Source organism: Capsicum annuum, chromosome 4 (genome assembly GCF_002878395.1).
Source record: "Capsicum annuum cultivar UCD-10X-F1 chromosome 4, UCD10Xv1.1, whole genome shotgun sequence".
In the NCBI taxonomy this organism is placed as follows: domain Eukaryota; kingdom Viridiplantae; phylum Streptophyta; class Magnoliopsida; order Solanales; family Solanaceae; genus Capsicum; species Capsicum annuum.
Window position 1 is genome coordinate 60,018,968 of NC_061114.1, and position 11,336 is coordinate 60,030,303.

The following is an 11,336-nucleotide window of genomic DNA, read 5'->3' on the forward strand; positions in this document are numbered from 1 at the left end:
AACAAAAAATGAAGAAAAAAATGAGGAAGAAGATGAATGGGGTGGGGGGTGGGGGATTAATGGCACACTTTCCAAATCAGCGGCATTTATACATGTGAAGAGTTTTAAGTGGAACAACTTTCCACATCAGCGGCGTTTGGAGACACGCACAAACATCTGATGAGAATAGGAAAAAAAAGGCCCAATTGGAATAAAAGGTGGGGAGTTTATGGTCCTGATATGAATGGACCTTAGTTTAGATGTCTAAGTAAATTTTGGCAATAAGTTTAAGTGTCTGTCGACGCCTTTGGCCAAATTCGATTTTCTCTTAACACGATTCATACAACCATGAAATAAATGCATATGTAGTACATATAATGAAATACAAGGAAAAACAAACTTGATAAAGGAAACGAAATTCAATCCTAAAGGAAATGATTCATATAACATTGAAATCAATGGATAATAAGAACATATAGTGAAATTCAAGATTTCTTTTTTGATAAAATGGAAGAAAATCAAACCCCCAAAGATATAAAGATGATAAAGCTGACATTGAAATAATACTCAAAATGAAGAAAATTGTTTATGAAGATGAATACAAAAATAAAAGTTTAGTTAAGATGAAACGTGTGAGTTGACAAATAAATATTTTCTCAATAAAGTTGTTCCGGAGAAACATGGGAGTTTTTTGAAAAAAGTAAAAATATAATAAATGTAGATATAATGTTTATCATGTTTTACTTTTTCCATAATTATCAACACATCTATTTATGAAATATGAATACAAATCCCTAAAAAAAGGAATTTAATATTTTTTAAAAAATTATTTAGCAATTTTTTAAAAATAAAATAAGTAAATAATTTTTTTAAAAAGTTGCTACAACTTGCAATTAAACCTTAGTAAAATAATTATCTAAAAGTGTTACTATAACTTGCAATAAATAATCTAATAAATGCATGTGAGATAATTCTCTTAAATTAAATAGTTGAATGTTTGATTTAGCAAAATACTTTTGTAAATGTTCTTTCAATGAGTGAAATCTTACAAGATTATTAAAACTTCAATTAAGGATATAATAGATTTTTTAAAACTGGGTATTATCTCTTATTATTTTTTTTATATAAAAGAAATCGTCAATTTTTTTAAGTAATTTTTAATTTAATTGGATAAATAGATCATGGTGTCACTATCACTTTTTCTGTGACTCATTATTTTTTTTTATAGCAATGCCAATATAATTATTTAAATTTATAAAAATAAAATATTTTTTTAGTTATTGTATAATGACAAGTGACGTAATATTGAACTTAATCAAGGATAATATAAAAAATAAGAGAAAACAAATTAACATGAAATAATAAGTTAAAAAGAAATGTCAAAAGGATAAATTAGAAAAGAAAATCCTCTAAAGTAAATTGATAAGCATTAGTTGTAGTATAACTAAAGATGACAAAATATTTGGATAACTATAAATTGAATTCCAACTACCTACTATCGAATCTTTGGATTCTCCCTTATTACATAAAAAAACTAGTATTTTTTGGTCAGGGCTCACCACCATTAAAATTTATAGATATTCTTTAAAATAATGTTCAGCTCTTGCTTCTTTGTTTGCGTGATAACCATTTGCTATTTTGTAAGGAGCTTGTAAAAAGTTTGAAAATATTAAAGTACTAAATAGTATTTGAAAGTTAATGAATAATATTCTTTTTTATTTATATTTTAGATTTTTTAAAAAGAAAAATTAAACAAATACATATAAGAAAGCTTTTCTAGTTTCTATTTTACTGATATTTTTCTTAGATTATAATCTCCAATGATTCAAATTGATCTTTATCTTAAACTGTTTAAAGATCAAATGTGTTTTCTTATTCCAATTGTGATATAGTTATTTATGAGGAAAATTTTATATTAAAAGTGGATGCACATACAATGAGATTCATTAATTATATTCTAAAATTATTTTTCTATTGAGATGGAATAACTATAATATACTTTGGCACCTTTTAAAAGTGTTTAATAATAAGAGTATTAGTTGTGTTTACTTTTCTAATTTAAAACTTAATTTTGCCTTAAATAAAATCTTTGTTAATTACTTATGTTTGTCTGTATGTACGCCATAAATTACAGGAGGAAAAAATAATAAATTGTATATCTAATCGACAGATAAAAATTTAAAATATCAAATTTTAAATACCATCATTAACCTATAAATAATATTATAAAAACAATATTTTATTTTGATAACTAAATCTATATTAAGATATAAATTGAATGAAAAAATATTATTTACGTGTTTATAATAAATTTTCAAGTAAATTATGTTTAATTAATTAAGTATTTTAAGATTAAAAATTAGTTATTCAAAAGTATATGAAAATTTGAAGTTAGCGTGTTCTTTTCAAAATATTGATTAAAGTTCATAACATTCAATGAAAATTGAAATGTGACAAATAATTTAAGATGAAGAAAAACATAGTGTAGTAAAAACAAAAAAGAGATATTGATCTATCACAAAGATCCATATATGAATTGTTAAAAAAAGAATAATGGCAAAGTAATAGCCACATATAAAATTGTACACCATTAATTTGTGATGTGAGGACTATTAAAATCTTTTATTCTCCCTTATTATAGTATAAATATAAATTATAGGAGTAATAAATAGCACATATTCTCAATTTAAACTATAAATAGTCATAGTGGATTAGTATAGTTTATTGTGAACATTTGTCCATCAGCTTATCTAGTTTTTTTTATGTTGCTGGGGACATATTTTGGGGTCACATCACGAAGGTCAGTTAATAATTCTTTTTGTTTGTGTCCGGAATCAGTAGGTTAAGAGTATCGAACTATATGCTAGAGTGATCACATATGTTTTTGAAGTGTTGGTTAAATGTGTGAGCTCAGACAACTTGAATTGCTTGAGGCGGGAGACTAGTTGGAAAAAGACCTATAAGGACCTTCTCTGTGCAGGCATAAGAATCCCAAAATACATTGGATGGATGCCCAAGCCCCCGACATTGAGAAAGACAGAGAGCACCCACTTCGCTGTGAGTTTAACAAAAGTTCAAGGAAGGGCGATCTCACTTCAAGGCTCTAAAGCTAGACTAGATTAGTCAGCTATGTAAGGAAGAACGATTCTTAAGACTCAAATACATAATCTCTGATTAGATTCTCAAATTCTTATCCAAACAATTTGAGCTATATCTCGTTCAAAGTAGATTGATGTAGGACCACATCATAGAAATATGCAAGGTAAAAACAAAGGTGAACATCAATTTTACCTAAAGTAAGAAAATCAAGTAACTTTTCAGTAACGGAGAGGTCATCCGATGGCTGAAGGAAGTTGTAACACCTCGCATTTCGGGCTAGAACAAAAACCGTCATTTTGGTACTTGGCGCGTCGCCGAGGTGGCTTATTTAACAATTGTCAAATTTCAGTAGCCTAGCGCGATTGTGGCGCGTCGCGCTGAAGTTCCAGGTCCCAACCAGTGGGACAACACGATGGCTCAGCGTCACGGTGACCCCAAGAAACCCATTCGTCATTTTCCAGTGAGCCACCACAATAGTGGCGCGTCGCGGTGGCCCATAAAATTGGGCTCCCAATTATATTTTATTCCGTCTCATTAAGGGTATGTTGGATAATTTTCACCCCCCTTATCAGCTTAAACACGGGATTTTTCTCCCAAGTGACCACATTATTCATATTTCCTTCAAAAATTCACAAGAACACTCTTTAGGGTTTAAAAATAAAATCCAAATAACTCAAGATTTAACCGTGGGTTTTCAAGATTGATCAAAGATTTGGAATCCTCAAATCAAGCTTCAAAAATCATCCACTAAATTTCCAAATTGAGGTACATGGGGGTTTTCTAAAAATTTCATGGGCATAGAAATCATGATTTTTAAGAAAAGGGTTTTAGATTTATGATTTATAATTATGCTTTAGAAGTCTCAATGACATTGTTTTGGTCTTTAGGCCTTTCCCCAAATTGATTTAAAATTCTATATATATGCATGCATATGTTTAAAGATGAATATTCAATTGAGAGCATGAATTATAATAAATCCCTCTCTTGATATGATTTTTCCCATTATTCGTATGATATGGATTGTTTTGAAAAGCATGATATGAAAGGTCTTGATTTATACTATGATTTGAACATGATTGTGGAATCAAAAGAGAGGGTTGTGCATGTTGATAAGTGTTGAACATACATATAATGAAAGAGTGCATGGTTTTGTCAAAAGTACATGACCACCATATGTTTGAAGAATTCTTGCATAGTTTTGACTTATATTTCGAAACATGAAATCTCTTATACTATTTGCATGTTTGGGTGGTCTGAATTGAGTTTTGATGAAAGAATCATGCATGATGCATTATGGTTCAGAAAAAGGACTTAAAAGTCTTGATGTGATGACACCAACTTAGACAATGCCATATTAATTCAGAACAGAATAGAATGCATGTTTGAAACTAGAATGGTGCATGTTTCAGAACAGACTAAAATTGGGCATAAAGAGAGCTTAGATGGTTTCCCGAAGAAGGCATGAGTTCAGACAACTTATTGCCCAAAACCGTGATTTTTCGATCCGGGTATATGATTATACGCTGGCCTAGTGCCCTGTGGCCTATCGACTCAGACACTCCAACCCTTGCGGAAAACTTGGGTTGGGGGCTTCCCCTTCGAATCAATGACGGATTCCATATAGCCCGTGGAATATCAGATTTGTAGGGGAGTGCCACCTAACTCAGAAGTAATACAAAAATTAGAAATTGCATTGACAGAAAGGTTTTATGATTATAAAAAATGCCCATGTGATTTGGAATTTATATCATATATGATGTTTTATGACTAGCTCTCAGCTACCTTATTTGTATTAAATTTTATTTTGGATTGCTCTGCGCACCAGTACATTTGTATTGACCCCCCTTCTTTCCAGGGTCTAAAGCTCAGCTCAGAAGTCCTGCTCAGCTATAGAGTTTTCAGACAGCAGTGATGTGTGCAGTTGGTGAGCCTTCTTTATTCAGAAGGCCTATGTCTTTCAGATTATATTATTTATTTTGGTTTAGGTCCACTGGGGGCCTTGTCCCAGTTTCAGACAGTTGTCATTCTCAGATGTAGTAGAGATTTCACAGACTGGTTCAGATGTTGTGTAGTTGATATTGGATTTTATTTTTCATAGTTTAATTGAACTCAGAGTATGACCATGTTTCCGCAATGATTTATAATTCCCCATCTTCTATTATAATTTATGAATATTATGCATGATTACCAGATAGGAAAGGGCATCCGAGCCTTCATGGTTCGGGATGCTCGTCACGGCCAGGGCCCCGATTCAGGTCGTGACAAACTTGGTATCAAAGCACGGTTCATGGTCCCAGGGTGTCTGCGAAATCGTGTCGGGTAGAGTCTTATTTCTGGATGTGTAGCGCGCCACACTTATAAGTAGGAGGCTACTAGGCGTTTAGGAATGCTTTCCTTTCTTCTTGTTCTAGTTTGTGCTATGGAGTCAGAATGTTCCTATTTCTTACTCTAATTCATGCTATGGTGACGCCTATATAGAAGTAAAGTCATTCCAATTCTTTTTTTACTTTGATGTGCTCAGATATGTCTCATTGTTGAAGTGATTTAGGTGCAGAAGTCTAGAATCTAAATGGTGTAGTCCTTTCTGATTAAGCCATATAAGATTTTAAAGATCGTACAAAGAATTGAGAAGAGTTCGTTAGTGCTTCAGGGTGTATTAACTCTTGTGTGAACTTTAATTCTGATGAAATCATGTTTTTCAGCCTGCGGTATTAAGTGTATTCGGTCCTTCTCACGAATTTAGGTTGTAGATGTCATGCTTAAGGGAGGGATGATGTATAGCAGAATGTTGGAACTATATTTCCACCCGAATTGTAGTGTGAGTTAAAGTGTCAGTGTCATGACCTATTGGTAGTGTGATTGGACCAAGATGTTGATAATGTGAAGTCACAAAGTTAGAAGTCAGAGTGAGGGTAAGTTTTGTGTAAATAAATATTTTAGTTGAAGAACCGATGTTTGAGGATGATTTACCCCTTTATAATGATAGACTAATGTGGTAGCTAGTAGCATGTGTGGATTGTGTGGTAGTCTATGGGGGAAGTGTTTGACTTAAATTTTTATTTATACAGAGTAAGATGTGTATTCTTAGATCATTAATTATTATGTGTCAAGTTTCTATCTCTTGTAATCTTGTTATCATTGTGTTATTTAAACTAAAAGTCTAGTGAAGTCATGTGGGGCTCTTTCGATTCACTAGCATAGTTGCCTTGTCATTCATCTCATTTTTTTTTCAAAACACAAAATCAAAGTCTAGTGAAGCCGTGTTAGGCCTATTTCAATTCACTAGCAAATTGTTGTTCGACTTGTTGTTCTTGTGTTGGTTAAATATATGTATGGCCGAATCTTTTTGCATATGATTGGGTTGGTAATGAAGTGATACGTCCCTGTGTGTTAGTTTAGTAGAAGGTAAGGTAGAGAAGGAATTATTAGTTAAGGTGAATTGTTGTTTACTTGAAGTATGAAAAGAGTTGTTGACGGTGTTTGTCGTCAAGAAAATTATAGGTTATTGATGAACGTACTTGGTGAATGAGTGGTGTTAATTTTGATGCCCCTGAGGTTGCAAGAGGGAGTTTAGTTGGGACTTATGGAGCCATGAACTAAGTTTAGCTGTATAAAAGGGGTAGATAGTAATGATGTGTAGAAGAAGATATGTTAATGGATTTTAAATAAGATAGATCATAGGATTGTGATCGATCCTTACTATTATAAAGTTTTGGCGGATTAATGTTTCCAGATATTTGGCATGTAAGAAAATTGTGTGTAAGGTTGGGTTGTAAATCATGTTTAGCCCTAGACATTAAGTTTGAACAGTTGATGGCTATGAAGGTGGAGGTGATTATTTCTTGGTTAATGATACTAGTTTTATGGAAGCGTTCGAATAGGCTTAAATAGTGCATGCAAGAGCTTAAGTTACTTGATTCATAATGAAGTATGATGTGCTATGTATGAAGTAAAAGTATGCCAGGGTGATATGAGGTTGCGATATTTTTCTAAGGCTATTATATATTGTGTGTGGCTAGTGGTACCATTGAGTTTCTAGGTGGAGAAAGACTAGTAAGATGGTATATGGTGTTCTAAATAGCCAAGTTAAGGAGTTTTGATAGATAATGTTAAGCCTTTTGATATGATCTTGATTCTCATAGTAGAGAGATATAAGTTTGGAGTCGTGATCCTGGCAAACTATGACAAAAGTGGTATGGTCTGTCAAAGGTTTTGAGATATCTATGTTTAGTATTAGAAGAATTTGAGTTGGTGAATGTTTAAGATGTCATATGATGACTTTTGAGGCTATAGAAACCTAAGGGTTGAATCTTAGAAGGAGGTATTAGCATTGGTTGTTATACATGAAGATACTGTCTTACAGGGTAAGTTTAGTTTTATGTGTATTGTTATATCCCAGACTCTAGAGTAAAAGTGATTTCAGTTTATACCTGAGTGTATATAGTGGTCCACAGACTTAGAGTAATGGCTTAAACCTAAGGGGGAGATGATAGACCGAGTAACCAAGTCAAGTTTTTGGATGCTAATAGATGTGCCAGTAAATTGTGGAATTGGCCATGAGAAAGAACGATGCCCAATCTATTCTTATTTCAGCAGTTTACTTCAGTTATTCCAATACATACTCATGCTTTATGTTTCAGCTTCATGATCATAGACCATGTTTATGCATATGATAAGGAATCATGTACTCTCCTAGTTCCTAGTATGATGAGTTCCCAGTTTGTTCAGTAGTCAAAATCACTTTCCGTGAGTTATGAATTCCAAAAATTCAGGTCATGCAGTTCATGACTCTTGTGCACATGTGATACTCTTAATGATCAGTGAAAATTCTGATTTTATATCAGGTACGTCCTCAGATTAGATCTCTTTAATGAGTCCATGCCGTGAGTGCTCTATTCCTCACGCCTTAGTAGGGTATTAAGTTACGCTTGTACTCCCCTCATGTTTCGGATTCCGGTATTCCAATTTTTCAGTGACCTTTTCTCTTAGGTCGAGATAGTGATGATGGATAGTTGTCTAGATGGGAAAGAGTAAACATCTCTTGTTGATGAAAGATAGTGGTGTGCTTATTTGAGTTAAGGTAGTAATTGCGGAGTAAGATTGAGGCCGAGTCTTTGATACGTGTCTAGGTTGGTTGAAGTGTTATGTGTTATATTTGGGAAAAATTGTTGTGTGCTTGTTTTATGTAAGTCTATAAGTTGAAAGAATTTTGAGGTGAAGTTTCGTGTATAGCTTGGTTAGTTGAGGATATTTTATGTGTATCATTTGAATAAAGCAAGGAAGTTGTTATGGATAGAAGTATTAGAGAATATGAGAAATATGCTTTATGAGTGGTTGTTTAGAAGTGCATATGTGGGTATGAAGGTAGGCTTGAATGTCATGTTTGTATGCATATGGATGGACGCCTTGAGTGTTTGTGAATGTCTAATATGAAGTTGAAGGTGATTGCTGGAGTAGCAATAAGAATTATGCAGGAGATGAGGAATTATGAAATGCAGGGTGTGCTAAATTCATGATTCAGACTAGTACTACAGTATTATGTGGTGCGTCTTGTAATTTTGAGTTAGGCTTGAAGATGATGAGGGGATTTAGTTCAAGTTTAGACATTAGTAGATGGAAATATCAGCAGCCATGTGAGAAAAATAAGTGGAATATAGTATAGTTAAGGGATATTCGAGAAGTGTGCTAAGCTTGAAGGTAAGAAGTTGCAATGCCTAAGGTTTGGTAATTCTATCCTAGTTTACGAGTTATATGTCTATATTCCATGCTGTAGAGTAGTGTCATTGTTGTGATTCCTTAGTTGGGTGTCTTGTGTAACTCATGCCCAAGATTCTTTGCTCCCTAATGCTACTAGAACTTCTTTAGAAAGAGTGTTGAAGAGATAATCTATTCCATCCTTGTCAGTTGCGAATTCAATTCAGTAAAGCATCATGTTTCAGATTCAGTTATTTAGTCATAACTCAGATTCAATTATTTGATCATGAACACTTCAAGGGAATCTTAAACTCTCAGCATGAATCAGCTTCTTAAAGCAAGTAAAGTAAAGTTAGCTCTGAATTCAATTTCATGATAGAAGTTTAAGTGTTTCAGTTTGGTTATATCCTTTCTTAGAAGACACATCATGTCTGCGTTATTCCATACCTTTAAGCTTCAACGTTCTTACCTATTATTCGGGGACGAATGATCCTAAGGGGGAGATAATGTAACACCCCGCATTTTGGGCTAGAACAAAAACCGTCATTTTGGTACTTAGCATGTCACCGAGGTGGTTTATTTAACAGTTATCAAATCTGAGTAGCCTAGCGCGATTGTGGCGCATCGCGTTGAAGTTCCAGGTCCCAACCAGTGGGACAACGAGATGGCTTCGCGTCGCGGTGACCCCAAGAATCCCATTCGTTATTTTTCAGTGACCCACCGCGATAATGGCGCATCGCGATGGCCCATAAAATCAGGCTCCCAGTTATATTTTATTCTGTCTCATTAAGGATATGTTGGGTAATTTCCACCCCCTATCAGCTTAAAGACGGGATTTTTCTCCCAAGTGACCACATTATTCACATTTCCTTCAAAAATTCACAAGAACACTCTCTAGGGTTTCAAATTAAAAATCCAAATAACTCAAGATTTAACCGTGGGTTTTCAAGATTGATCGAAGATTTGGAATCCCCAAATCTTAGGCTTCAAGAATCATCCACTAAATTCCCAAATTGAGGTACGTGGGGGTTTTCTAAAACTCTCATGGGCATATAAATCATTATTTTTAAGAAAAGGATTTTAGATTTATGATTTATAATCATGCTTTAGAAGTCTCAATGACATTGTTTTGGTCTTTAGGCCTTTTCGCAAATTGAATTAAAATTCTATATATATGTATGCATGTGTTTAAGGATGAATAATCAATTGAGAGCATGAATTATAATGAATCCCTCTCTTGATATGATTTTCCCATGATTCGTATGATATGGATTGTTTTGAAAAGCATAATATGAAAGGTCTTGATTTATACTATGACTTGAACATGATTGTGGAATCAAAAGAGAGGGTTGTGCATGTTGATAAATGTTGAACATACATATAATGAAAGAGTGCATGATTTTTCCAAAAGTACATAATCACCATATGTTTGAAGAATTCTTGCATAGTTTTGACTTATGTTTCGGAACCTGAAATCTCTTATACTTTTTGCATGTTTGGGTGGTCTGAATTGAGTTTTGATGAAACAATCATGCATGATGCATTATGGCTCAGAAAAAGGACTTGCAAGTCTTGGTGTGGCAACACCAACTCAGATAATGCCATGTTAATTCAGAATAGAATAGAATGCATGTTTGAAATCAGATTTTCAGATTTTGAAACTAGAATGGTGCATTTTTCAGAACAGACTAAAATTGGGCATAAATAGAGCTTAGGTGGTTCCTCGAAGAAGGCACAAGTTCAGACAACTCATTGCCGAAAATCGTAATTTGCCGATTAGAGTATATTATTATGCGCTGACCTAGTGCCCTGTGGCGTATCAGACTCAGACACTTCAACCCTTGCGGAAAACTTAGGTTGGAGGCTTCCTCGCCGAGTCAATGACGGATTCCATATGGCCCGTAGAATATCAGGCTTATAGGGGAGTGCCACCTAACTCAGTAACAATACAAAGATCAGAAATTGCATTGACAGAAAGGTTTTATGATTATCAAAAATGCCTATGTGTTTTGGAATTTATATCATATACGATGTTTTATGACTAGCTCTCAACTACCTTATTTTTACTAAAGTTTATTTTGGATTGTTCTGCATACCAGTACATTTGTATTGACCCCCCTTCTTCCCAGGGTCTAAAGCTCAGCTCAGAGGTCCTACTAGGCCGTAGAGTTTTCAGACAGCAGTGATGTGTGCAGTTGGTAAGCCTTCTTTATTCTAGAAAGCCTATATGTTTCAGATTATATTATTTATTTTAGTTTAGGTCCACTAGGGGCCTTGTCACAGTTTCAAACAGTTGTCATTCTCAGATGTAGTAGAGATTTCGCAGACTGGTTCAGATATTGTGTAGTTGATATTGGATTTCATTTTTCATAGTTTAATTAAACTCAAAGTATGACCATGTTTCCGTAATGATTTACAGTTCCGCATCTCTTATATAATTTATGAATATTGTGCATGATTACCAGATAGAGAAGGGAGTTCGGGCCTTCATGGTTCGGGATGCTCGTCGCCGTGACAGAAGTTGAGGAGACCACACGTTTAGAGCTCAATTTGTCTTATATTAC